The sequence below is a fragment of the Narcine bancroftii genome, chromosome 7 (assembly GCF_036971445.1).
Source record: "Narcine bancroftii isolate sNarBan1 chromosome 7, sNarBan1.hap1, whole genome shotgun sequence".
NCBI lineage: Eukaryota > Metazoa > Chordata > Chondrichthyes > Torpediniformes > Narcinidae > Narcine > Narcine bancroftii.
In genome coordinates, this window is record NC_091475.1 from 146,789,973 (window position 1) to 146,815,521 (window position 25,549).

The 25,549-nt window shown below is 36.8% G+C and overlaps 1 long non-coding RNA gene across 3 annotated transcripts; it reads left to right on the forward strand.

Annotated features, from left to right (window-relative positions):
- Positions 1 to 24,777, forward strand: LOC138739962 (uncharacterized). Of its 3 annotated transcripts, none has more exons than XR_011342619.1 (5): positions 17 to 49; positions 2,463 to 2,524; positions 3,520 to 3,608; positions 10,668 to 10,783; positions 24,023 to 24,777. It is a non-coding gene; the product is annotated as an uncharacterized lncRNA (long non-coding RNA). The 3 variants fall into 3 exon arrangements; XR_011342617.1 differs by lacking the exon at positions 24,023 to 24,777 and adding an exon at positions 15,766 to 16,676; XR_011342618.1 differs by lacking the exons at positions 2,463 to 2,524; positions 24,023 to 24,777 and adding an exon at positions 15,766 to 16,676 and having other exon boundaries at positions 1 to 49.
- The last annotated feature ends 772 nt before the right edge of the window (positions 24,778 to 25,549 follow it).

Consider the following 25,549-nt stretch of genomic DNA (forward strand, 5'->3'; position numbering starts at 1 on the left):
TATTAGTGGCCCAAAAAGTCCGAGGAGAGTCTGCATCAACAACAACCTGGTAAGACTGTCAAATCAGTTACAGAGCATGTGCTACTGATGGTGATGTCAAGAAATTAGATCAAACAGTATTTAATTGAACTGAAATTGCTGCTCAACTCAAACTGATGGGGGAAAACAAAAAAACCATAGTCCATTTGATGGATTTGGTGGACATCACATGAAACATCATGTCAAGCTGTTGGATGGTGTCAAGAAGCAGAAGGCAAAGGGTAGATTGTTGAGTGGTTCCAGATGTGTCATGAGGGAATGAGGACATCTCATTCCCGGAGATTCTATAGTTCTGTTTGGATAGTTATGTGAAGGCTATGGAAACTTCAGTAACACAGCCAATGCATTGCAGAAGTAAGAAAGCATGAGGAGACTGCAGACAATTATGTCAAGATTGGATTTGAGAAATTTATGGCAAAGGGAACACTTGCCAGATTTGATTTGTTTAGCTGGAGAGGTGCTCTTTATTTTAACCTATTCCTGCCATTCTTAAGTCAGAAACATTGGAAGAAGTACTAACTATTGAGGTAAAATATGCATTTTCAGAGCACTTAACTGTTCGGTGCATTGGAATGCTAAATCAATGCAGTATCATGGAACATTAAATGGATCAAGTAAAATGATGGTAATGTTGAAACATTGAAATCTAGAGTGTGTTGGTTCATGTTTTATACTCTTGACCTGAGATAAGAGCATCAAAATCATGAGAGCCAGGCTGGGAAATAGCTTATTCCCACATTCTGTGGGATTTGTGGAGTTCACTTAAATTGGTGCGGACTAGAAGGGCCGATATGGCCTGTTTCCGTTCTGTAATTGTCATATGGTTATGGTTATATGTACTGTACTATTAAGTGGCAATTTTCAACTCAAATCAGAACCAAAGGATTCTGTAAGATTCATCTTTCAAAATGAAAACATTTTACCACAAAAAATTATATTTTTAACTTTGATACATAGATTCATTTTTGCAGCTTTTTCCTTTACATAATTTATGCTACTAATTCACAAAAAAGGGAAAATGTGAATAAATTCAATAACTGCAGAACAACTTGCATTTATCAGTAGGCAAAGTAATTTATGTATGTTTCAATCACTGCCTGTATCATTCTCTCTGCTTTCTAATGTTCTAAAAATGAATGATCACTTTGATAATATTGAGAATTTTGAAGGTTCATTTTATTGCCACATAATAGTACAATTAAAATGAAATATACATGATATTCCAACTTTCGACTGCCATAAATAAGGCCATCGAAGAGTCACCATGAGAACTGACTGGTTTGCCTAACAATAGGAGAAAGAGAGTCCCTTCAGATATGCTATGTATCGTGGATTCCCCTCCTTTGCTCCTGCAGACTCTGCAGTGCTCAGACACCATTTCAAACCGTTGGCAACTCCAGCTCAAAACCTCTGATATGATCAAGAAACCTTCAGCACCCGATGCCTTTCGATAGCACTAACTGCCTTCGGCACCCCCTCAAATCTGATATCTGAGCAGTCCACAGCCAGTGTATATCCTTTGACTGCAAATTTCCAGCAGTCTGCAGCCTGTGTGAATCAATGACTACAAGTCATCGACAGCTTGCAACCTGTGTGGGGCTGTGTGTTGCTGAGTTGGACAAGACCGCTACCATGGTGATCCTCTCTGCATTCTTCACCTTCTCAGTGGAGAGGGTTCTCTCTTTCCTGGTGCCTTGCATTGGTCCACTGCTCCCCTGAAATATGCAACCCCTCATGGTTTGCTGCTCAGCACAGCCACCACCACAGACCTCCATGGTTATACAAATTAAGTAAAATTCTGTTGGTTCTTTTAACAGGTGGTTTCAACAGACACCTATATTTAGCAAGAAAAACAACCTGAAGGAACTTGCCTTGGGTTTTCCAATGGTTTTAGATACTAATTCCGATGTACCATTGTTATTCCCTATTAATTTTTCTAACTCAAGTCCAAGTGCTATGTTTTGACTTCTCTTGTCAACTGCTTTCTGTAATTATGTATTTTGTAAATTGGTGGAAAAGAAACATCTCTGATGCTTAATTTCACATTTGATGAAATGGTAATAAAAAGAGTTAAAAATGTAGCCCAAGGTTGGTCTGTAAGCAGTGATAATCTATTTGCAACAATGAGGTGAATCATGTGCCCTGTCAAACAGCAACTACTGGTGCCAACCTTAGTTTCCAGCCAGGAGGTGGTAGGATCAGGTGAGCACCTTCCTTAATGCCACTTTCACTATGATATCTACTACTTACTCACCCAGGATGAGTATATGAGCTCTTCATTGTCCAGGAAACCCCTGTCTTCTGTGTTAGTAATTAACCCATGCCATTGCATGGATGGACCTTTTCTCTCTAGGAATTCTGCCTGACCTGCGGAGTATCTCCAGCCTCTTATTGTTCCTGAGTTCTTGTCTTTCTCTGTTCAGTAGTCCAGCTCTGTTGAGACTTCCTAGCACAACTGGCCCACCAAATGGTGAAAGGACTTCAAGTGAGTGAAATTCTGGGTAATATTGGAATTAAGTTTTCTGACAGTATGCACCCATATAAATGATTATCCAAAATGCCAGCCATCAAAATACAGACACTGATCATGATATTTTGTAATAAAAAAACTTTGATTTTACTTGTAAACACAGCGCTGCTCATTATGCAAATCAACCTCCCTTTCATCAACTCCATCTACCACTGTCTCGGGAAAGCTCCCAACTTATTAAAAGACTCATCCCATCCTGGGCACACTCTATTCTTCCCCTTTGTCAGGCAGCTGCATGTGCTCAAAGACACAATCATCCATATTCAAGGGACATATTCAAGTCTGTTGCTGTTATCAAGCAGTGGAGGCTACAGCATTAAATATATTTAAAACAGTTCAATAGATGTGTATATAGGAAGTGAATTAAAGATGATTGGAAAAAGGTCATGTCCACAAGAAACAGGAGCAGAAAAAGGCTATTCAGCCCATCGAGTCTTCCCCACCGTTTAATCATTAGTTGATCTATCTTTTGACTCAGCCCCACTGCCTGGCCTTCACTCCGCACCCCCCCCCCACCCCCCCCTCCCCAAGTAACCTTTGATGCCCTGGCTGATCAAGAACCTATCAATATCTGCCTTAAATATACCCAGTCACTTGAACTCCACAACCACCTGTAGAAACAAATTCCCCAGATTTACTACCCTCTGTCTAAATAAATTCCTTCACATCTCTATTCCTATTGGCTGTTCTTCAATCCCAAAGTTGTGCCCTCATATCATAGACTCTTACCATGGGAAACAACCACTCTACATCTACAATGTACATGCCTTTCAACATTCAGAATTATTTAATGAGATCACACCTCATTCTCCTAAATTTCAATGAGTACAGACCAAGAGCTATCAAATGTTCCTCAGATGCTAACTCTTTCATTCCCAGAATCATCCTTGTGAACTGACTTTATTTTCTGTTGCCTTCCTCCCTTCTTGATTGGTGGAAACTTAATAAAGGTCTACAAGATTATGAGAGACATAGATAGAATGGGCAGGAATGGCAAACACCAGAAGACATATGCACAAAGTTGGGGAAGGCATAAGGGGTAAGTCTTTTTACACAGAGTTGTGTGTGTTTGGAATGGCTTGCCTGGGATGGTGGTGGAGGCTGAAATATTGGGGACATTTAAGAGACACTTAGACTGGCACATGGATGATTTTACTATAGTTTCAACACCCTGGAATCAGGTGTACACCAATGTCCCTGATAGGTACAAGGCTACACCTTGGCCCCACTGAAGTTACTCAGATCACATATCTGTCCTGCTAACTCCGGCGTACAGACCACTGTAGGTCAGTTTGAAGGGAGATCAAGAAGTGGCGAAGGTGGGCCACAGCATCGCTGTAAGAGTGCTCTGAGATCATGGACTGAAACTTTTTCAGTGAGGTAGCCACTTACAATGGTCATGTAAACATAGAGGACTACATCATCTCAGTGATTGGTTACTTCAGCAAGTGCAGATGTCACTGAGATCAAATCCTTCACAACCAGGGCTAACCAGAAACTATGGTTGGATGCAAAGGTCCGAGCCCTTCTCAATTCACGATGCTGCTTTCAGGGCAGGGTGTGGAATGGCACTAAGACCAGTCATGGCTGAACTCTCCCATGCAATCTGGAAGGCAAACTTTAGGTACAAACAGAAGATCTATAGACAGCTGCATGACACTGGCGACACGAGCCATATGTGGCAAGGGATCAAGACTATTATGGATCACAAGTCAAGTTTGCGAATTAAGAACAATGGCACCTCCCTTCCAGGCAGACTGGACGCCTCCCTTCCAGACAGACTGAACACCTTCAATGCATGGTTTGATGAGATAAATAGGATGATGCTGAAGAAAGTTCCATGTCCCCCTAATGAACTGGACCCCTGCATAGCAACATCTAGGGTGAGGAGAACCCTATCCAAGATGAACCCCCACAAGGCCGTGGTACCAGGTAACATAGCTGGTTGGGTACTGAAGGACTGCACAGACCTATTGATGGAGGTCTTCATGGACATCTTCAACACCTCACTGCAGCAGTTCATGGTTCACGCAGGCTTCATGATAGACACCATCATCCCAGTACCCAAGAGGGTGACAATAACAGGCCTCAATGACTCCCACCCTATGTCCCTGACCTCCATCATTTGGAAATGTTTTGAGCATCTGGGTTCATTTCAATTCAATAGAAGAAACAGTTCCACAGACAATGTGATAACCATGTTGTGTCACTTCATCCTGGCTCACCTGGAGAATGACACCTCATACCCCAGGCTGCTGTTCATTAATTTCACCTCAGAGTTTAATGCAATCATTCACCATAGGCTAGTGGAGAAGCTGTCCTTGCTGGGACTCAACACCTTTCTCTGTACTTGGATTCTGGACTTCCTGATTGAAAGATCACAGTCTGTCTGGGTCAGAAGCAGAATATTGAGCAATGTCACACTGACTGGTATACCTCAGGGTTGTGTGCTCAGCCTGTTCCTGTTCATGCATCTGACTTATGACTGCATCACCAGATCCAGCTCTAACAGTGTCATCAAGTTTGCAGATGACACAACAGTATTTGGCCTCCTCTGCAGCACTATAGAGAAGAGGTGAAAAATCTTGTGAAATTATACAAAAGTAATAACCTAGACAAGATGAAGGAGATGATTGTGGACTTCAGGAGGACCAGGAATTACCAGACTCTATTACATTTCTTTTTCTTATATTTTATACGTATTTTAAAACTACATCCATGTATACATGGTCAATAAAACAAAAAGAGAAAAAAATACACGTGGCATATATATTAAAAAATCCCTCCCTCCCTTCCCTCACCCACCCACCCTCCCACAAAGTATATCAAAGAAAGAAAACAAAAGAAAGAAAAGAGTTTGGAGAATGTCAAAAAGAAACAAAGTTTCAATACTAATAATAATGGAGCTGAGGGTTGCCAACAGGACGGGGTTTCAGAGAGTCCTTCAAATTTCAAGGCAACATGTTGTAAATATGGGCTCCATATTTTAAAAAAATTGATACTTATTATGTAAATTATGAGCTATTTTCTCAAGTGTGCAATTCAGCATGCCATCTCTCCCTCCCTAAATCCATATCTGATTTCCAAGAAATCACTTCCTAGAAACAGCTAAAGCCAATTGTAACAATTCAATTTGATACATAGTTAACCAACAAAAAATGACATCAGGTCCTGAGGGTGTTTTATACCTAATATTTTCTCCAAACTATTTATTTCCTCTAACAAAATAGATTTTACTCCAGGATACACCCAAGTAGAATGCAAAAATAAACCAACTTCTTGACCACATCTAAAACATAAATCTGATAATGTTGGGTTCAACTTTTTAAAAAAAATTTTGAGGGGTTAAATATATTTGATGCAAAAAATTATGTTGAACCAGTCTATATTGAACATTAATAATTTCTGTCATACTTTCTTTGCATAATTGCATCCAATCATCTATTTGTCTATTTAAATCAACCTCCCATCTTAATCTCAATTTATAAATTCCTAACTTAGGAGCTTCTTTTTGAAATAATGTATACATCACTGAAATGAACTTATTCGAGCCACCCTTAGATATCAATAATCATAATTCATTCTGCCCAGATAATATCAAATTAGGACCTAACTTATCAACCAAGAAAGCCTTAACCTGATAATAACAGTAAAAGGGTATTATTTTGAACATAATTTTTTTTCTTCATTCATTGAAAAGTAACAAATTTACCAGCTTCAATACAATCTTCAATTTTCTCAACCCCCACTTGACTCCAAATCCTTAAAAATTGATTATCCAGAGAAAAAGGAAGACTATTTTGATATAAAGGCATTTTTCAAGAAATCAAACCTTTTCCATTTATTTCATAATCATTTTATTCCATAATTAAATCAATTTTTACTTCCTATTAAGAATTTTGAATTCCATTTGTAAATAAAATACTGCATATTATTTTCTCCTATTTTACTCAATTCTATTTAAACACAGGCTGGAGATTTATTGACATCAAACATCTATTTGCCATAATTTTAATAAATTTCAATTGAGCTGTCTTATAATCATTCTTAAAATGTGGAAGTTGCAAACTTCCTAATTCAAACTTCCAGGTCATTATTTCCAAACACACTCTAGCCATATTTCCTTTCAATAAAAAATCTTCCAATTACATGAATATAAATCCTTAAAAAAAAATTGAGGAATCCAACAAAGAATTGACTAAAAAATAGATAGTGAATCCTGGGAAAAATAGTCATCTTTATACAATTCACTCTACCTACTAGGGTTATAGGCAAGTTATTGCACCTATTTAAATCTTCTTTAATTTTATTAAGTGAACATAAGTAATCAACTTTATATAAGTTATTTAAATAATTTCAAACTTAATCCCCAAATATTTAATTCCATTGTTTGACCACTTAAATTGACCACTTATTGAGTGTAATCATCTTTAACCAAGGGCATTATTTTACTTTTGTCCCAATTAATCTTATAACCTGATATTTATCCACATTCTTCCAGTCTAATAAATAACTGATGCAAAGAGTTTTTGGGATCTGTTATATAAACCAAAACATCAGTAGTAAATAAATGAATCTTATGTTCCTCTTGACTAACTTTTATACCTTTAATCTATTGTTAAAATAAACAGAGCTGGAAATAAAGGACATCCTTATCTACTTGATCTCGACAATGGAAAAGAGGAAGATATTTGTCCATTAGTTACAACTTTAGCAGAAGGATTTTTGTATAAAATGTTAACCCAATTAATAAATGTAGATCCAAAACCAATTTTTTTTTCTAAAACCTTAAATAAATAATTCAATGGCCTTCTCAGCATCTAAAGTTAAGTTACCCTTCTTTTGAGATGAATGTAATAAACTAATCAATCTAGAAACATTATCGGCAGATTGATTTTATTTAAATTAAATCAGAATGATTCATATGAATTAAATTCAGTAGATATCTAGTCACCCTATTTGCCATAATTTTAACAATAATTTTATATACAGCATTTAATAAAGGTATTGGACTGTAAGCTTCTGTTTTTAAACAGATCTCTTTCTTTTGTATGTATCATGCTTATAATTGCATTTGAAAAAGATTCTGGTAGAGAATGGGTTTCTGCTGCTTGTTTCAACATCTCCATAAAAGGAAGTATTAATAAATCTTTACATTTCTTATAAAACTCAGGCAGAAAAATATCCGCTCCTGGTAACTTACCACTTTGCAAAGAAATAAGAACTTCACTAATTTCCATTGCCATAAATGCAGCATCCAAATCTCTTTGATCTTGACAATTCAAGGTAGATTTGAGACAAACAAAAACATAATTTTAACCTCATTACTATTAATCTGAGATCTGTATAAATGAAAATAAAAAATCCTTAGATTAATCATTTATTGCTTGAGGTTTATAAGCAATCTTCTAAGAATTGTTTTAATTGCATTAATTATTCTATAGGTTTGTTCTGCCTTCAATTTCCAAGCTGAAACGTTATGTGCTCTTTCTCCTAATTTATAATACCTTTGTTTAGTTTCTCAATTTTTCAGTTCTGTAAGTTTGGATCATGTTATAGTAAAAATTTCTTCTTTATTAATCTTTTCCTTTTTTCATCAGAAGTATTTCTCTGTATTTTTTTTCCATACACTCTATCTTTTTTCCAAATAATCCAATTATTTAGTATAATCCTTATTAATTTTTGCTGAATAACTTATCTGACCTCTTAAATAAGCTTTCAAAGCATCCCATAAAATAAATTTATTATCCACAGAATTAAAATTAATTTCCAAATATTATTGAATTTGTTTTCTTATAAAATGACAATGATGTAGGATTAAATCTCCTTCTATAAAATGTTTTTTTTTTCATTTAAGAGACTATACATAACATCAAAAGTGAGGAATGATCAGATAAAATCCTAGCTTTATATTCTGCATGCATAACTCTTCCTTGTAACTGTGCCAACATTAAAAACATATCTATATTTGAATAAGAATCATGCCTATGAGAAGAGAAAGAATAGTCCTCTTTCTTCAGATTTAACCTTCACCTATTAAATTCAAATCTTTAATCAAAGTTAAAATATTTTTTTTTTTGCAGTTTTTGTCCTGGTAACTGAATTCTGTAACTTATCCAATATTGGTTCAACACAACAATTAAAATATCCTCCAATTAAAACCTTTTCATGAGCCTAAACAAGATAAATTAAAGGGTCATGAATAAATCTTTCATCAGCAACATTAGATGGATATATACTCATAAGTGTCCACATCTCTTAATAGATTTGACAATGTACAAAAACAAACCTCTCAGCAGGATCCGTGACCACAGATTAAATCTTAACAGGAAAATTCTTATTAATCAAAATAGCAACCCCTCTTGCTTTAGAATTAAACAATGAAGCTACCACCTGACCTACCAAATCTCTTTTTAATTTTTGGTGCTCTTTCTCAGTTAAATGTGTCTTTTGTTTAAAAAAAAGTAATATCAACTTTCATTTTTTTTTCATATAAGCCAAAACTTTATTCCCTCTTAATTTATTATTAAACCCATTTATATCAAAACTTACAATATGTAATGTGCTACTAATGGCCATTTCTTAAATGCAAAAATTACAGAACTCTCACCACACTCCATTATAGACCCCTGCTACATAAAAATCTTCAATTGCATTTGACATCTCCAAGTAGAAAAAAAGAAAACCAGATGATGAAAAAAATCACTGAAAAGAAAGTACCGATAAAAGGAAAATGTGCAACTTCCTTCTTTTATGCAGGAAGTGGCCTTCACCACAAAATGACATGCAGCTATGGAAGGACAAGACAAAAAGTCCACCTGCCTTGGACTGAATATACTTTAATTAAACAGTTCATCGATCTCAACCAATTCTTGATGCTTCGACACCTGATCTTCAATTTTCTTCTTGTCTGGTTGATCTGACAAAACTTGCTGTGTGACTTGACTCTGGGCATCCACTCATTGATCTTGTTCAATATTCAGAAGAGAATTTGCAAATTCCAAAGCTGCTTCTTTGTTTAGTAAAAAAATGTGACTGATTTTCTCCGTTGTGGCTGGGTATCGGAAAGAGCATCTGTATCTTTTTTTCCAGAATACAGATTTTGCAGGATTAAACTCCTTTCTTCTTTTCACAATTGACATATTTAAATCCACATAGAAAAATACCTTGTTATTTTCCCCTGTTAATGGACCTTGATATGTTTGGACATTTTGTACAGCTACTCTTAATATCATTTCTTTGTCTTGATATCGTAAACATCTAATCAAAATCAAAAGTTTGTCTCAGCAATGGCTTCTTTCTTTACCCCTATGTGCTCTATCCAGTTCAAGTCCATTTGGAAAATTCTCAGGACAACTGGAATCCACTGTTGAAAAAATTGTTCTGGATTAAAGCCCTCAAAATCTTCAACCAACCTTTTTCACATTATTCCTGCAACTAATATTTTCCACCATATCAATCCTTTGTAAAAGTTTTTTTTTCCTTTGCACATCCCAAGCCATGACAGAATCTTCCATTATGTTAACTGTATCTTTATGTTTTTCCACTTCATAACTATAATCTTGAATATCATCTTCAATTTTCTGAACTTGAACTTTAACTTTATTAACAGCTTTGGTATATTTTGCCATTTCTTTTTTAATATTTTCCAAATCACCCTTAACATATTCAAATTGTACTTCAGCATCACTTCTGACATATATAAATTGCAAATCCATGTTTACACATTAACTGTATTTGATTGATAATTATAGAAGTTTGTTGATGGGATTCCATACCTTGAGTTCTGATTTCAGGATATCTAAATTGAACAGCTTCAACCCTTGAATCAGTTGGGATTCATCTTTTTTCATATTCTGCTCCTGCTTCTTCAATTCTTCATAAGCATTTTCTTCCTTCTCTTTATCTTGATTTTCATCCCTTAGTCCCTCTGAATCAGTCACAAATGATCCTGATTCAACACCTAATTGAATTAATGGTTGTGTCTGACTGGCAACCCTTGTAACAACAGCCTTAATCAGTTCAGCTCTTTCCCATGCATGTGTAAACTCTTGTTCCTGTGACGTCTGTAGTTCAATTGTCTTCTTCTGGACTCCAGTGCCATGTTTGCCGGATCTCCAGAGAGATGCAGCCAAAGTCATATGACTCCTTGCCGTTGCTGCATGAGTCATTTTTGGAGGATGAGGACCTTGAGCCCAAGGCAACATCATTAAGGTAGGCCCAACTTTTTTAGATGTACTAATCTCTTTGGTAACTGTTTTCTTAGTCATTTGAAATTTCCTTTTCTTGTAGCCATAATATAATGAATAAATCCCAAAGTTTTTAAGTTTAAGGAAAATTTTTAAAAATTACTTTTAGTCAGGTTTTGATTAATTCTGACAGGACAGGCATTTTTTTTCATGTCTCCAACCTAAGCACATACACCACGCCCCCACTTCAACAATTCTTTAGTAGAGAGAGTGGAGAGTACCAAGTTCCTTGGAATTCACTTAACTAGTGACCTATCATGGACACTCAACATCTCTTCACGGGAGGAGTCACGTGATGGAGTAGTGGCTGGTAGGAGAATGCCAGCCCTCTCCAGAAAAGAAGGAAAAAAGTGAAAAAGCAAAGCCCCAGATACACAAATCACAACAAATAAAAAATAAAGGTGTGAAGAAAATGGCACCTAAGAAAGAAAAGCCAAAAACAATGGGAAGAAAAGAAGAAAGAAAGACACCGGAAGAGAAAGGTGAAGGGCTTACCTGCACGAAAAAGCAGGGACCCGCCATGGAAAGAGGAGCTGACTCCCCGAGGTTAGTGGAGACCCCGCAGGGTCGCAACCCACCAACTGCAGGACTGCAAAAATGGCTCACGGAACCAAACAGGGGTTCTCCGACAAGGAGAACACCGACGGGAGGGGGCAACCAGCTGTGGAGTGAAAGTCCACAGCACAAAAAGCTGAGAGAGGCCTGACAGCAGGACTCCCAGCTGGAAGATAAAGAAAGCAATGGGAATGGGAGGGGTGAGAAAGAAAAAAGGAAACTAGAGACACAACAGATAACCAGCCCAGAAGAAGATGACCAACATCAAGAAACCATGGAAAAAAATACCCAACAAACTGAGACAAGCAGCTCAACAAGAAAGTCAGAAGAGACACAGATACAAGGAAGAGAAATAGAAGACACAAACCCAAGAGCAGACACAGAAGAAGAAGAACACCAAGCTCTGCACAGAGGAAAAGGGGGTAAAATGAATGGACAGTACATAGATTTTTTTAAATTTCAAGAAAAAATGAAAGCATTAAAAGAATGGCTGACATTAGAATTTAGTGAAATGAAAAGAAAAATGAAAAGTACAGAAGAAAAAGTGAGTAGAATAGAGCTGGTCATAACAGAGATAGGGAAAAGATTAGAAAATGTGGAAGAACGTATAATGGCGGTAGAAATGGAAGTGAACGACTTAAAAAGAAAATTGGAAGAAAGTGACAAAAAAGTTAAAGAAACACAGGAGTTGTTAGCTCAGAAGATGGATATAATGGAAAACTATAGTAGGTGAAACAATATAAAGATATTGGGCCTTAAGGAAAATGAAGAAGGCAAAGATATGAAAGAATTTATAAAAGAATAGATCCCAAAAGTCCTGGGAATGCCAGAAATGCAGGAAGGAATGAAAATAGAAAGAGCAACACAGAACATTAGCCCCGAAACCACAGTCACAACAAAAACCAAGATCCGTTTTAGTAAGATTCCTGAGATACATGACAAGAGAAAATATACTGGAGAAGGCAATGAAAAAAATGAGAAAAGACAAAAAAAACACTGGAATACAAAGGTCAAAAAAACTTTTCTACCTAGACATAAGTTTTGAGCTCCTAAAGAAGAGGAAGGAGTTTAACGCATCAAAATCGATCCTATGGAAGAAAGGCTATAAATTTATGTTAAGATATCCAGCGGTGCTTAAAATAGTTATCCCGGGGCAGCAAAACAGACTGTTCTCAGATCCAGAGAAACCATGAGAATTTGCAGAATGCCTGCAAGACAGAAAGAGAGATGGCAAATTACATAAATTACATATAAACTAGTAAAAATAATGTATAAGTAAGAACTAAAGGAGGGAAGAAAAGGGAAGTAAGGGAGAAGGGGGGGGGAAGAGGATGGGTTTAAAAATAAATAAATAAATAATAAAAAGAAGAAAAGAGGGGGAGCTGTTGTAATGTGAAGGTAAAAGTTTTTTCTGGAGGGGATTGGGTGGGAGAGAATAACAGTCACAGCAAAATCAGTTAACACTTGTGAACGGGTTGGCAATCCGAATGGAGAGGAGAATTGTGGTTGTTCAGCAAGGGACAAGGGTGACTCAGAGAGGGGGGGGGAACACTTGGGGTTAAGGGAATTTTAGATCTGGGAATAGTTGAAATATTTTATGTTTTAGAAGTGTTGTCATACAGTGCGTTCAAAAAGAGAAAACTGAGAAATGGAAATGAAGAAAAGGGGAAAGGTGGTGGTGAGGAAGTGGAAATGAGATGTAAACAAAGTATGAGATGGCCACATTGAACTATATGACCATAAATATTAACAGAATACATAACCAAATCAAAAGGAAGAGGCTATTAAATTTACTGAAAAAACTAAAAATAGACATAGCATTTGTGCAGGAAATGCATCTAACTGAAGTGGAACACAAGAAATTAAGGAGAGACTGGGTCGGGCACGTAACGGCAGCATCATATAACTTAAAAGCCAGAGGTGTAGCTATATTAATGAATAATAATTTACCAATTATAATAGAGGATTGACCGACTGTGTACCAAAAAATAGTAAAACTAGATCAAACTGGATTTATTAGGAAAAGACGAAAAATAGACAATGTCTATAAGTTCATTAACTTAATCCATGCAGTACAAGGAAATAAGAGTCCAACAGTGGCTGTTGCTTTAGGTGCAGAGAAACCCTTTGACAGGGTAGAATAGAATTATTTATTCAAAGTATTACAGAGGTTCAACTTACCAGAGAAATATATTAATTGGATTAAAGCATTATAAAAGGGTCCAATGGCGAAGGTGACAATAAATCGATATATATCAAACCAATTTAAATTAAGCAGGTCAACTAGGCAGGGATGTCCACTATCTCCCTCACTGTTCGCTTTAGCAATAGAATCACTGGCAGAACTGATATGAACAGAAAAATAAAATAGAAGGGATAAAAATAAAAGAGAAGGAATATAAAATCAGTCTATTTGCAGATGACATCATAGTATACTTAACAGAACCAGAATTATCAATAAAAGAATTACATAAGAAATTGAAGGAATATGGAGAAATATCAGGGTACAAGATCAACACAAATAAAAGTGAGGCGATGCCAATGAATAATGTGGATTTCACAAACTTTAAGAAAGAATCACCATTTAAATGGCAAACACAAGCAATCCGATACCTAGGTATTCGACTAGATAACAATATAGGCCATCTATACAAATTAAATTATCAGCCATTAATGAAGAAATTACAAGATGACTTAGAACATTGGAAAGGTTTACCACTAACACTGATAGGAAGGGTAAAATTGTATTAAAATGAATATCTTCCCAATGATACAATACCTCTTCCAATCATTACCAATTCACCTAACAGAGAAATTCTTCAAGGAGCTAAAAAAAATAATAAGGAAATTCTTATGGAAAGGGGGGGAAACCAAGGATAGCGCTAGATAAATTAGCAGAATAGTACAAACAAGGGGGTTTGCAGCTACCAAACTTTAAGAATTATTATAGAGCAGCACAATTAAGATATCTATCAGATTTTTATCAAACAACAGAAAAACAGATTGGACCAGGATAGAGCTAGATAAAATAGGGGAGAAGGTACCAGAACATATACTTTATAAGTGCGATGAAAAACTGGTGCAATAAAGAAGTTCACCAGTACTGCACCAGCTGCTCAACATTTGGAAGAAGATTCACGTAGAAAGGAAAAAAAACAAATAACCAACTACCAAAATTATTATTGACTCAAAATCAACTAATACCTTTCACAATAGATAACCTTTCCTTTAGAGAATGGGAGAGAAAAGAATCGAAAATTATTTGAACAAATATGGAATAACTCATGGTACAATGTTTGCATACCACCAACTGAAAACCTACTTGAAGGACAAATTGGGAAGCAAACTGAGGTTACCAGAAGGAAGCAGCTTTGAATATGTGATTACAGACAAAATGATAATTAAAAGATTTATAACAAACATGTACATCAAGCTGCAAGAGAAAGAAAACGATGAAATAAACTGTAAACCCAAACAAAAGTGGGAACAAGATCTAAACATAAAGATAAAAAATTAAATATGGGAAAAGCTATGCTCCGGAACTATGAGAAATATAATAAACACAAGGTTACGTATTATACAATATCTTTGGTTACACAGGCCATATATCACGCCCCAAAGGTTGAATAAATGGGACCCAACAGTATCAGATAGATGTTTTCTCTGTAAGAAGGAAACGTGAACAACAGTACATGCAATTTGGGCATGTGAGAAAGTGGAAAAGTTTTGGGAAAATCTAAATCAGGTATTAAATAAAATCACAAAAAGCAACATACCAAAAAATCCAGAGATCTTTATTCTATGTAATATAAGAAGTAAAGAATTAGGCCTCAAACTGAATGAAGCACAAAAAAAGATTTATTATGATAGCCTTAGCTGTAGTAAAAACATGTATAATGTCAACTTGGAATCAGAAGAGAGCCTGAGAGTACAGCAATGGTACATAGAAATGAATAAATGTATTCCATTGGAAAAGATAACATATAATTTAAAAAATAAAGTCACATTATTCGAACAAATTTGGGAACCATACATGGAACACAACAGAGAGGGCCTACCGTGGACCTCCACCCCCTAACATGATAGAATGAGAAGAAGACAAAATGAACTGACCCAGTGTGTAAAAGTTGATGACACAATTTTCTTGTTTATTTTCATTTTTGTGTTATGACATTGCTTAATGGGTTTATTGTATTGTATATGTTGAACGTTTAATGGGTTTGGAAGGGGGTGGGAAGGAGTGAGGGAAGGGAGGGGGTTAAAAGGGGAGAAAATGACACTGTATATTCAAGAGGGAAATGTTAGTGTGTATTTTGGTTAATATGGTTCATAGTGTGAAAAATTAAAAAAATCATTAAAAAAAACCTCTTCTTTTATTTGCGTTGATCTCAGGGACGAGTGATACTCTCCATTATCATGCCAACCATTGAGAGTGTCCTGGCCAGCTGTATCACAGTGTGGTATGTTTGCTGCAGAGAAATGTATAGGAGATGATTCCACAGGACAGAGAGGATTACTGAAGTGTCCCTCCCTTCCATTGACATGCTCTACCAGGTTCATTGCCATTGTCTGAAGAGGGCATGCAAAATCATTGAGGACCCCTTTCACACTGCACACAGCTTTTATCAGCTGCTCCCATAAGGGAAGTGATACAGGAGTATCAGAGACAGCACCACCAGGCTAAGGAACAGCTTCTTCTCACAGGCAGTGAGAATGCTGAATAACCAAAGGAAATACTCACACTAACTTTCTGAGACTTTTATTTGCCAAAAAAAAACATTATTTATTTCTGTAATACTTGATGAAATACTTGTTCTGCATATATATTATTTTTCTGTATGTGTATTATGTCTGGTTGGGTGCCTGTCTATTTTGCATTGAGGCCTGTCTATTTTGCATTGAGGGCTGTCTATTTTGCATTTGGGCATGTGAGAAAGGGGTTATGCCTGTTCAATCAGATGACAATAAACTTGACCTGACTTGATTTGACGTGACTTGTTCACTTGCCTATCTTTTTGATATGCTGTGTACCCTTGCACACTCAGGTCCCAATGACATCCATCATTTAGCCACAACTCTGTGATGGCCACAGCATCATACCTGCCAGTCTGTAACTGTGGATCATCCACTTTATTGTTAATGTTGCACACATTTAAGTATAAAACCTTCAGCTCTATATTTGTTACTTTTTTTTAAGTCTTTCTCCCTGTTCCATTGCAACTCATTTCAATGGCTGAAATTTTACCCGATCTGCCTGTCCTTCCACACAAATTCCATACGAGATGTGCCAGCTGCCCCTTCCACTGACTCTTCACTTTGGTTCCCACCTCCCTGTGAATCAGATTTCAAATTAATCGTCAGAGTGAATATATGACATTACATACAATCTTTTTCCTGTGGGCATGGCGGAATTACCACTAAATGGTAGTGAAAAAAATAAATTGTACACAGCATGACCATGTAAACAAATAACAAGTAGATAACGAATGTAAACAAACTGTGTGCAATACAGAGAGAACAAAAAAAAATCTATAAAGTGCTCAAGTAAGAGTCCTTAAATGAGTCTCTGGTTGAGTTTGTTGTTGAGAAGTCTGATGATGGAGGGGTAGCAGATGTTGCTGAACTTGCTGGTGCAAGTCTCATTTTACCCCGTCTCAACAGCATTAGCAAACCTCCCTGCCAGCATATTGGTTCCCATCCAGTTCCGTCCACAATTTGATCTGCCAGAATCTTTTTTGACTGACATGCTCTTACTTTATGTTCTTATTATTTGGTCTATGGTTCTATTAACGATCTAGGTCAGTGGGACTAGCAGAATGATATTATGGCACAGTCTAGAAGGCCAAATGGCCTGTTTTGGTGCTGCCCTGTTCTATAGTCAGGTCCAAAGGTTCATTACAGAGAAAATATTTAAGTTCTCAAAGAGAATTTAAATAAATGCAAAAAAGGAGAACTTACTTCTTCATCCTGTCAATGAACAGTGGGTGAGAGTGCAAATAATTTATTGACACTTCTAATCATGTGATCAAATTTTACCCAATGTTTTTTGCACATTTTTACAAACCTAATGTCGCAAATAATAACCAACACACAACCTTAATGAAAATGTTAATAACATCTTAATCTCCCAAGTGTCTCAATGTTTAACTTGGCTTTCTTATTCACATACTCAAAATGATCCTGACATTTCTTACCTTCCGTTCTTGTGTGATCCAACCACGTGGCAGCAATTTTTTTTTTCTCTGGTTTAATCATGATCACAAGTATATCTGCAGTTGATTTAATAAGTTAAAGTCATTTGCACCAATTTCATTGCACTTTGTTGCTGGATTGTAAAGATGATATATTTGAAAAGCCGGAGATTTCAGTATTGATAAAGATGACATTTGCAACAAATGATGGTGCCTCAGTACAATGTATCATTTCCTCCTGACAATCCATTGCATAATTAATTGGTAACTTCAATTTACTTTTCAAAACTACTGATGAATATGGTTTATGACAAGCCACTTTTACAGCCCACTTACCAGAAAGGAATCTTTATCCACAGAATTTATAGATCTAGAGGAGGGAGGAACAGAAATGGAAGATACTAATTACCCTAGGCTAAAGATTCTTTTGTGGAAATAAGTATGAAATTAAAGGGCAGGATGAGGCTGACTTCTGCTGGTTGTTCCGATCGGAACTGAAGATCAAGCCAGTCAGTTCACTCTGCTTGAGATGCACCATGGAATTAAACTGGGGCACCAATTTTCTGCCATTCCACAGCATTACAAGGATAACATAGAAGGGTCCTGGACAGAAGTGATAGAGAATCCAAAGGCACATTATTGTAAGATCAGTTTTAGAGTGTGTATTTAGGAAACAGAGAAGAAAGCAATGGATTTCATTTAAAATGTTTTTTTTAAATCATTTTGGGTATTTTTCAGCATTCTATATGCTGGTCATAGACCAGCAGCAATAGAAATTCACCAAAACAATGGCTTCTTCAAAACAATAGCTTTTATTAATAATTATTAATAACATAATATCTTAACTCTAAAACATCTAGCTAAGTGGACCCGAAGGAACTTGCAGCTCTACATTCTTTCTGCTACTGTTTAACTTTCTGGTACGGACAGAATGTCAATCAAAAATCATCCAATCAAGGGCCTGTTCATCTTCAGATTGACTGGGAAGCAGAAAGACCAAGGGAACGAGTTATTGGGGGTTAGAATTCATAGGGGGGGGGGAGAACAGGGATAAGAGCAGTCATAATTGATGGGATTGATTTCAAGAAGAGATAAAACTGTAAACCATTCAGTCTCTGCAGAGTGCTAGATATGAAACATCATGAGTGAATTGTCCCAGAAAACTGAAGCAACGAGACAACTTCAGAGCTGCTACAGCATGAATTAGTTTGACCTCAATATCGCTGCTGATTGATGAAAATGTTCTACTATTAGTAGAATATTACAAAAAGACCACTCTGAGAATACAGCAAAGCATTTAACACATTAAAGATTTATTTTTTCCTTTCTGCAATTTCACCCTTGTGGTCTCCAAACAATTAAAAGTTAATAGAAATGGAAAGCAAAGAAAAAACATATTTGCATCCTCAATATTGTGTAAATGTCAATGATCCTATAGGACAAACTAGAAAAAAAATATTTTTAATCCTAATGTTTTGCATGAAATTTTACACAAATCACCTTTTGAAAATTTCCTTCAATTTTTTTTAGGTTTCACCCCAATTCATCAGCTAAGAATATCAATTTTCCTACTTCCCTGATTAATTTATTTTTTGCAAATTCATCATTCTTCCACCAGAAGACATAAACACCCTTCATCATATACATCATATACCCTTCATCATATACATCATTTACATAAACACCCTTCATCATTCTCAAAGAAGACCTAAGTCCTTACATTTTATAAAACCTGAGTTTATAAGGGGTTTGGGTGGAATAAAAAATTACCTTAACATTGCAATCGAGTATCTTCAAATATCAAAAGTGGAAAATTAGAAGTAAGATGTGTATAACTGTTCCACCCGCAGATTGGAGGAACAATACCTGATTTTCTGTGTGGGCACTCTCCAGCCAGATGGCATTAACATTAACCCCTTTTCCACTGGCATCCCAGTTAATTGGCTGTGCAGTGTCCTGAAATAGGACAGTAATTGCTTTTCCACTGATCACAATTCAACCCTGGGGATTGGAGTGTTCTACCTTCAAATGGAAATGGGTGACTTTCTGCTGTCCCTTTTCCACTGGTTTTACCAGCATGCCGGCACCAGCAAACACCACAGATATGACTAGAAGCAGTTAATCCCCAGCATGAAATGATGTCATTTGAACCTGGTGTTCGCAAGCTAGTGTTTCTTTTCCACTAGACCCTGTCCCAGGAATGATGCCAGTGGAAAAGGGGCTATTGACTTTACTGCCTTCCACTAAACCTGCTTGCCTTTCCTTTCCCACCCCCCTTTTCCTGTCTTTCCAGTTCTTCCATCCACCCAGTCATCCCCCCTCCCCCTCATTGATGCTGTCCCCTCCCTCCTTTCTCCAGCTATTATCCCCTGCCCTTGCCAGCCCCCTCCCCCCACTCTTTTGTTCAGACGTTTGCTGGTGTTTTCTCGTACTTTGATGAAGGGCTCAAGCCCGAAACATCAGTTATGTATCTTTACCTTTGCTACATAAAGGACACTGTTTGACCTCCTGAGATTCTCCAGCATTTTGTATTTTTTAACTTCAACCACCGTGTATATAGAATTTTGTGATTTACTTTGTATATATATTTCAAATTATTGCATAAATTTATATTTCCCTGTAATGATCAGAGTTAAGTATCTAAATGGGGAGAATAATTAATCTCATTAATTGTTGTCAGTTTTATTTGTTTGAGTTTACATTTAACTGCATTGGTGGCAATGCCACTAATATCTCTGCACCCAGTCAGAGGCCAAGCAACAATTTTCTTTTAAAGTGTGTAATTTTTACTTTAGTTTAAAGCTAAACAAATTTGAACAATTTAATTTCTCTCTTTTTCTGTGGAACTACATATGGTAGGACAGATTCAAGACTGAAAAAGAATTGATTGATTTTTATCTCGGTAATCGACAGTTTGTTCTTTTGCTCTTCCACCTTTTAAGCAAGGCATCTGGGCAATTCAATTTGTCCTTGACTCTTTAACAAGCATAGTAGCTCAATCGACCTTGTTTGTGCATGAGCGATTGATATTATAATGACTCTATGGTTGTGATAGATTTGTGGACATACCTGAATGGGAATTGAAATTCAGTTCTTTACACAATCTATATTTTTTTTAATATATCAACAACAGCAACTTTGACAATCTTGGACTGTGAATTCTTTTTTTTTTCTTTGGCTTGGCTTCGCGGACGAAGATTTATGGAGGGGTAATGTCCACGGCAGCTGCAGGCTCGTTTGTGGCTGACAAGCCCGATGTGGGACAGGCAGACACGGTTGCAGCGGTTGCAGGGAAAAATTGGTTGGTTGGGGTTGGGTGTTGGGTTTTTCCTCCTTTGTCTTTTGTCAGTGAGGTGGGCACTCACTGTGAATACAATTCATTTAATTCACTAATTCCCAAGAAGGTAGAAATCTGCTATTTTTATTGAGGTTAGCTTTTCAGTAATTCCAGGTCCACAGTAACGTGTTTGATATTCAATGATTATCACCCAGTTACCCATAACTGCAAAAACAAACTACAATGTGAATAAAACCAGATAAACTACCTGGCACCAATTGTTTGCAGACATGGATGGCACAGTTAGTGTGGCGGTAAACACAACGCCTTTACAGCGCCTGCGATCAGGACAGGGTGTCTGTGAGAAGTTGGTATGTTCTCCCTGAGTCTGCATGGGTTTTCCCCGAGGGGAGGGGCTCCAGTTTCCTCCCACCATGCGAAACATACCAGGGTGTAGGTTAATTGGGTGGCATGTGTTTGTGGGCCAAAATGACATGTTATCGTGCTGAATGTCTAAATTTAAAATACGACCAAAGTAATAGTGAAAGAAACAATCGAAAAGAAAACCAGATGAGGCAATGCCCTCACCAACCTATCTGTCATAGACGCAACAATTCCACTCATGAGAGTACCACAGCAATCGTTGGAATGTTCGGTCTTTATTTTGAGGAAGCTATCTATCATGTTGTGTGGATCAATGCACAAATGGGATTAAAAAATATCCAGGTGGCAGATCAAAATTAATATACATGGCTCACCAGCACAGAAACCTATAATATTCAAGATTCAAGATTCAATTTATTGTCATAGCAATAAAACATGAAATTTCTTTTTGCTTGCTGCAAGACAGACAGATTCACCACTGGCACGAATTGCCTAATCGCCTCTTACAGCAGACTTACAGCCAGAGAGAGAGAGACGCAAAAACGAGACCCTCCAGAGTCACCGAGTGCCCGTAGATTTGCCTTAAATGCTTCCAAAGCCCCTGAAGCCGCACAGAGTCCAGTCCAAACCGATGGTAACCCAAGCTCCAGATCCAAACCTCCGACATAGTCAGGAACCCTTCAGCGCCTTTGGCACCTCCTCTCATCCCAGTTCTGACACCTGACACTTCGCCAGCCATTTGGAACCTGTCTCCAGCAGTCCACAGTTCGGCACGCATCTCTCAAAAGTCGTCTCCAGCAGTCCACACCTTGTGCGGGTTCCTCGCCTCAAGTCACCAGCTGTCGCCGCATACACTGGTCCCTCAGCCACAGTGTCTCCTAAATGGTCCGCCACCGTGCTCACCATCTCCGTGGATCACCTCCTCTGCTTCTCCCTCTCAGATGTCTTGCTCCAGTCCTCCACTTCCTTGGAGTCTGCAGCCCCTCGTGATTGCTGCTAACTAATGGGCATTGCCATCTTGGGTGGAGACCCACTGTTGCAGAATTTCAAATAAAACCACAGCCAGCTCCCTCAACAGGCCATTCAAAGCCCATTCAGAGTTGACAGCTGTTGATTTGGTGCCTGTACCCCACTGGAGCATTGTATCTCTGCTCCCTCATTCCCTGAGAGTCCTTTTAGCCTGGCATTTTCCCAACTCTTATATTGCTATGATGGACTCTTAAAGCCAGATCCTCCTTGCCCATGGGAAAAAGGTATTGCTCGGCCTGGTGGTGCTAGCTCTGATACTCCTGCATCTCTTCACTGACGGGAGCAACTGAAAGATGCTGTGTGCAGGGTGGAAAGGGTCCTCAAAGATATTGCATGACCTCTTCAGATAACAATCCTGTTAGATCATGCCAATGGGGGGGTGGGGGGGGGAGGGAGATTCCCATGATCTTCGCTGCCACTGTTATGCTCTCATGGATTGACCTCCAATCCATTTTCCTGCAGCCACCGAACCACACTATGATGCAATCAGCCAGGACACTCTTGATAGAGCTCCTGTAGAAAGTTGGCATAATGGTGGCCAGTAGGCTTGCCCGCTTAATTCTTCTCAGGAAGTGCAGTCGCTGTTGCATCTTCGTGACAAGAGAGGAGATGTTTAGTGTCCAAAATAGGTCACTAATTAAGTGAATTCCAAGGAAATTGGTGCTCTCCACTCTCTCAATTACAGAGTGGTGTAGTGAGTGGTGTAGTGAAGCTGGTCCTCCTGAAGATCACGATCATCTGTTGTTACTCTTGCATTATTTCACAAGATTTTACAGCTCTTCACTGTAGTGTGACTTATCATTATTGGAGATGAGGCTAAGTATTGTTATGTCATCTGGAAACTTGATGACACTTGGTGAGATTTTCAAAGCTATTACTTCTCCAGTTGGGTAAGGAAACTTGTCATGGCTGAGTTTTTCAAATAATTTGCTAACCTACTTGTTCCTTTGAATATCATATATTCTCCCTCAGCTAAGATTCCGGAATGTGTCATTTCATTGGATGCTGAGAAGGCATTTGACAGGGTGCAATGGCTTTATCTGTTTGAGGTTTTAGACAAATTTAATTTTGGCCCTGGTTTTTATTTCTTGGATTAAACTGATTTATCACACTCCCTCTGCACTTGTTGTTACAAACAATCAAAGGTCCTCCCTGTTTAGGCTTCAGCACAGAACCAGACAGAATTGCCCTCTTAACCCTTTACTGTTTGATCTAACTTTGGAACCCTTAGCAATTGCATTTTGAGATTCTAATAATATTGTGGGATTACTAGGAGAGATAGTATTCATAAAGTATCTTTATATGCAGATGATTTGTTGGTTACATGTTTCAGACACAGATAACTCTATTCCTTCTATGTTATTTTTGCTGTCACAATTCAGTTTATTTTTTTCTGGCTATAAATTAAATCTTTACAAGAGTGAATTACTTCAGACTGCTTTTTTGGACTGTAAACAACAGGTGATTCTAATACAGAAAAAGTATTGAAGGTGGAAAATCAGTCATAGAAATAGGAGTACGTGAGAAGGAGCTAGAAAGAAAAATAGATTATTTGGAAAATCAAAGCAGAAGGAATAGTGTGAAAATTGTTGGTTTGCCAGAAGGTATAGAAGGACAAGATCCTCTTTGTTTTTTTTAAAAGACTGGATTCCGCAAATATTAGGGCAAGAATTTTTCCCTGCAGTGTTGAAGGAGTTTTATGGAGACTATCAATTTCAGTTTTTTGAAACTGATCGTAAAGCAATTATTTTTGCTGATTCATTGCCAGGTGTAAGAGGACAAAGACATAGTCCGCCATTATCTCCTAAAGAAAAGTCTGGTTGCTCTGGAAATGTAAGAAATGTCAGAAATGGGAAAAACGGAAATGGAAAGAGTCTACCTCTTCTGAAATGGGATCTTCAAGATTGGAATCTTCTGGATAGAAAGAAGAATTTTTTTTACTCTATGTTTTCTTTTGTTATTATGAGATTTTGATGTTATTGACTGTTTGGCTGGGGAGGGGGAGATTTGCACTAAGTTCTTTACTAGTCATCAGCCACTGGTGGGTGACCCACACCCAATTTTTGTTTAGGGAATTGCTACCTTTTTGTAGTTTTTTTTGAGGGGGGATTTTCTTTTTTTTTATTATTTTTTAATTTTTTTTGTTTTTAATTTGTGATTTTTTTATTGGAGGGCCTATATATGTTGATTTGAGTTTCTATATAAAGATATTATTGGTATTTAGTAATAATAGTAGATACGTCAAAGTTGAGGTTTGCTACTTTTAATGTTCGAGATCTTTGGTAAAATGTATGTTTGGTAGAGATATGATTTTACCTAAAATGACTAAATTTGAGTCTTTTCTTATGAAGGTACCAGAGAAGGGGTATATTTCATTTATGTATCAAATATTACAGGATGGTATGGATAAAAAGGATTGGGATAAATCTAAAATTAAATGGGAAGTGGATATTAGTTTTATTTTTTCTGAAGAGGATTGGTTAGATATCTGTTATGATAGTGTAACTAGATTGATAAATGCACGTTATGCAATGATTAATTACAATTTTTTACATCAATTATATTTGACACCTGAAAAATTTATAAAATATAGTTTTAATGAATCAGATTTGTGTTTTAGATGTGGTGATATGGTGAAAACTTTTTTTTCATGCTGTTTGGTCATGTATTCATATACAATCTTTTTGGAAGAAAATTCAATCATTTTTAAAATATCTGTAGAAGATTAAAATAGTTTTAGATCCAATAGTATTTTTATTGGGTAGTTTACAACCTTTGAAAGGTTTGGGATTAGATAAGTTCCAGCTTGCCTTTGTATATTCAGCTTTATCCGTAGCAAAAAAAATGTATTGCTAGTATGTGGAAAGATACAAATATGATTGATATTAATAGATGGCATAATGAGATGAAATATTGTTTAATAATGGGAAAAAATTACATGTTTCACATGATAATTATATTTTTTTTATTAATAAGTGGCTGTTATACTCAGAATATTTACATTTCAATTTATATTGATTAGATTTTAATATGTATATTTTTTTTTTAATATTCTTTATTTTTTTCTTTTTTTCTATATATATAGAAAAAAATGTTCATGTTTAATTGCTGTATACGTCATATATTATTTGTTTTTTGAACTAATAAATAAAGTTTAAAAAAAAAGAGTGAATTACTTCCCCTGAATATTCAGGTACCTATTTATGAGGATATACCATTTAAGGTTGTTACCTATCTAGATGTTAAAATTCCTAAAAAAAATTAGATTTTTATATTAGCTATTTTTTACTTTGAT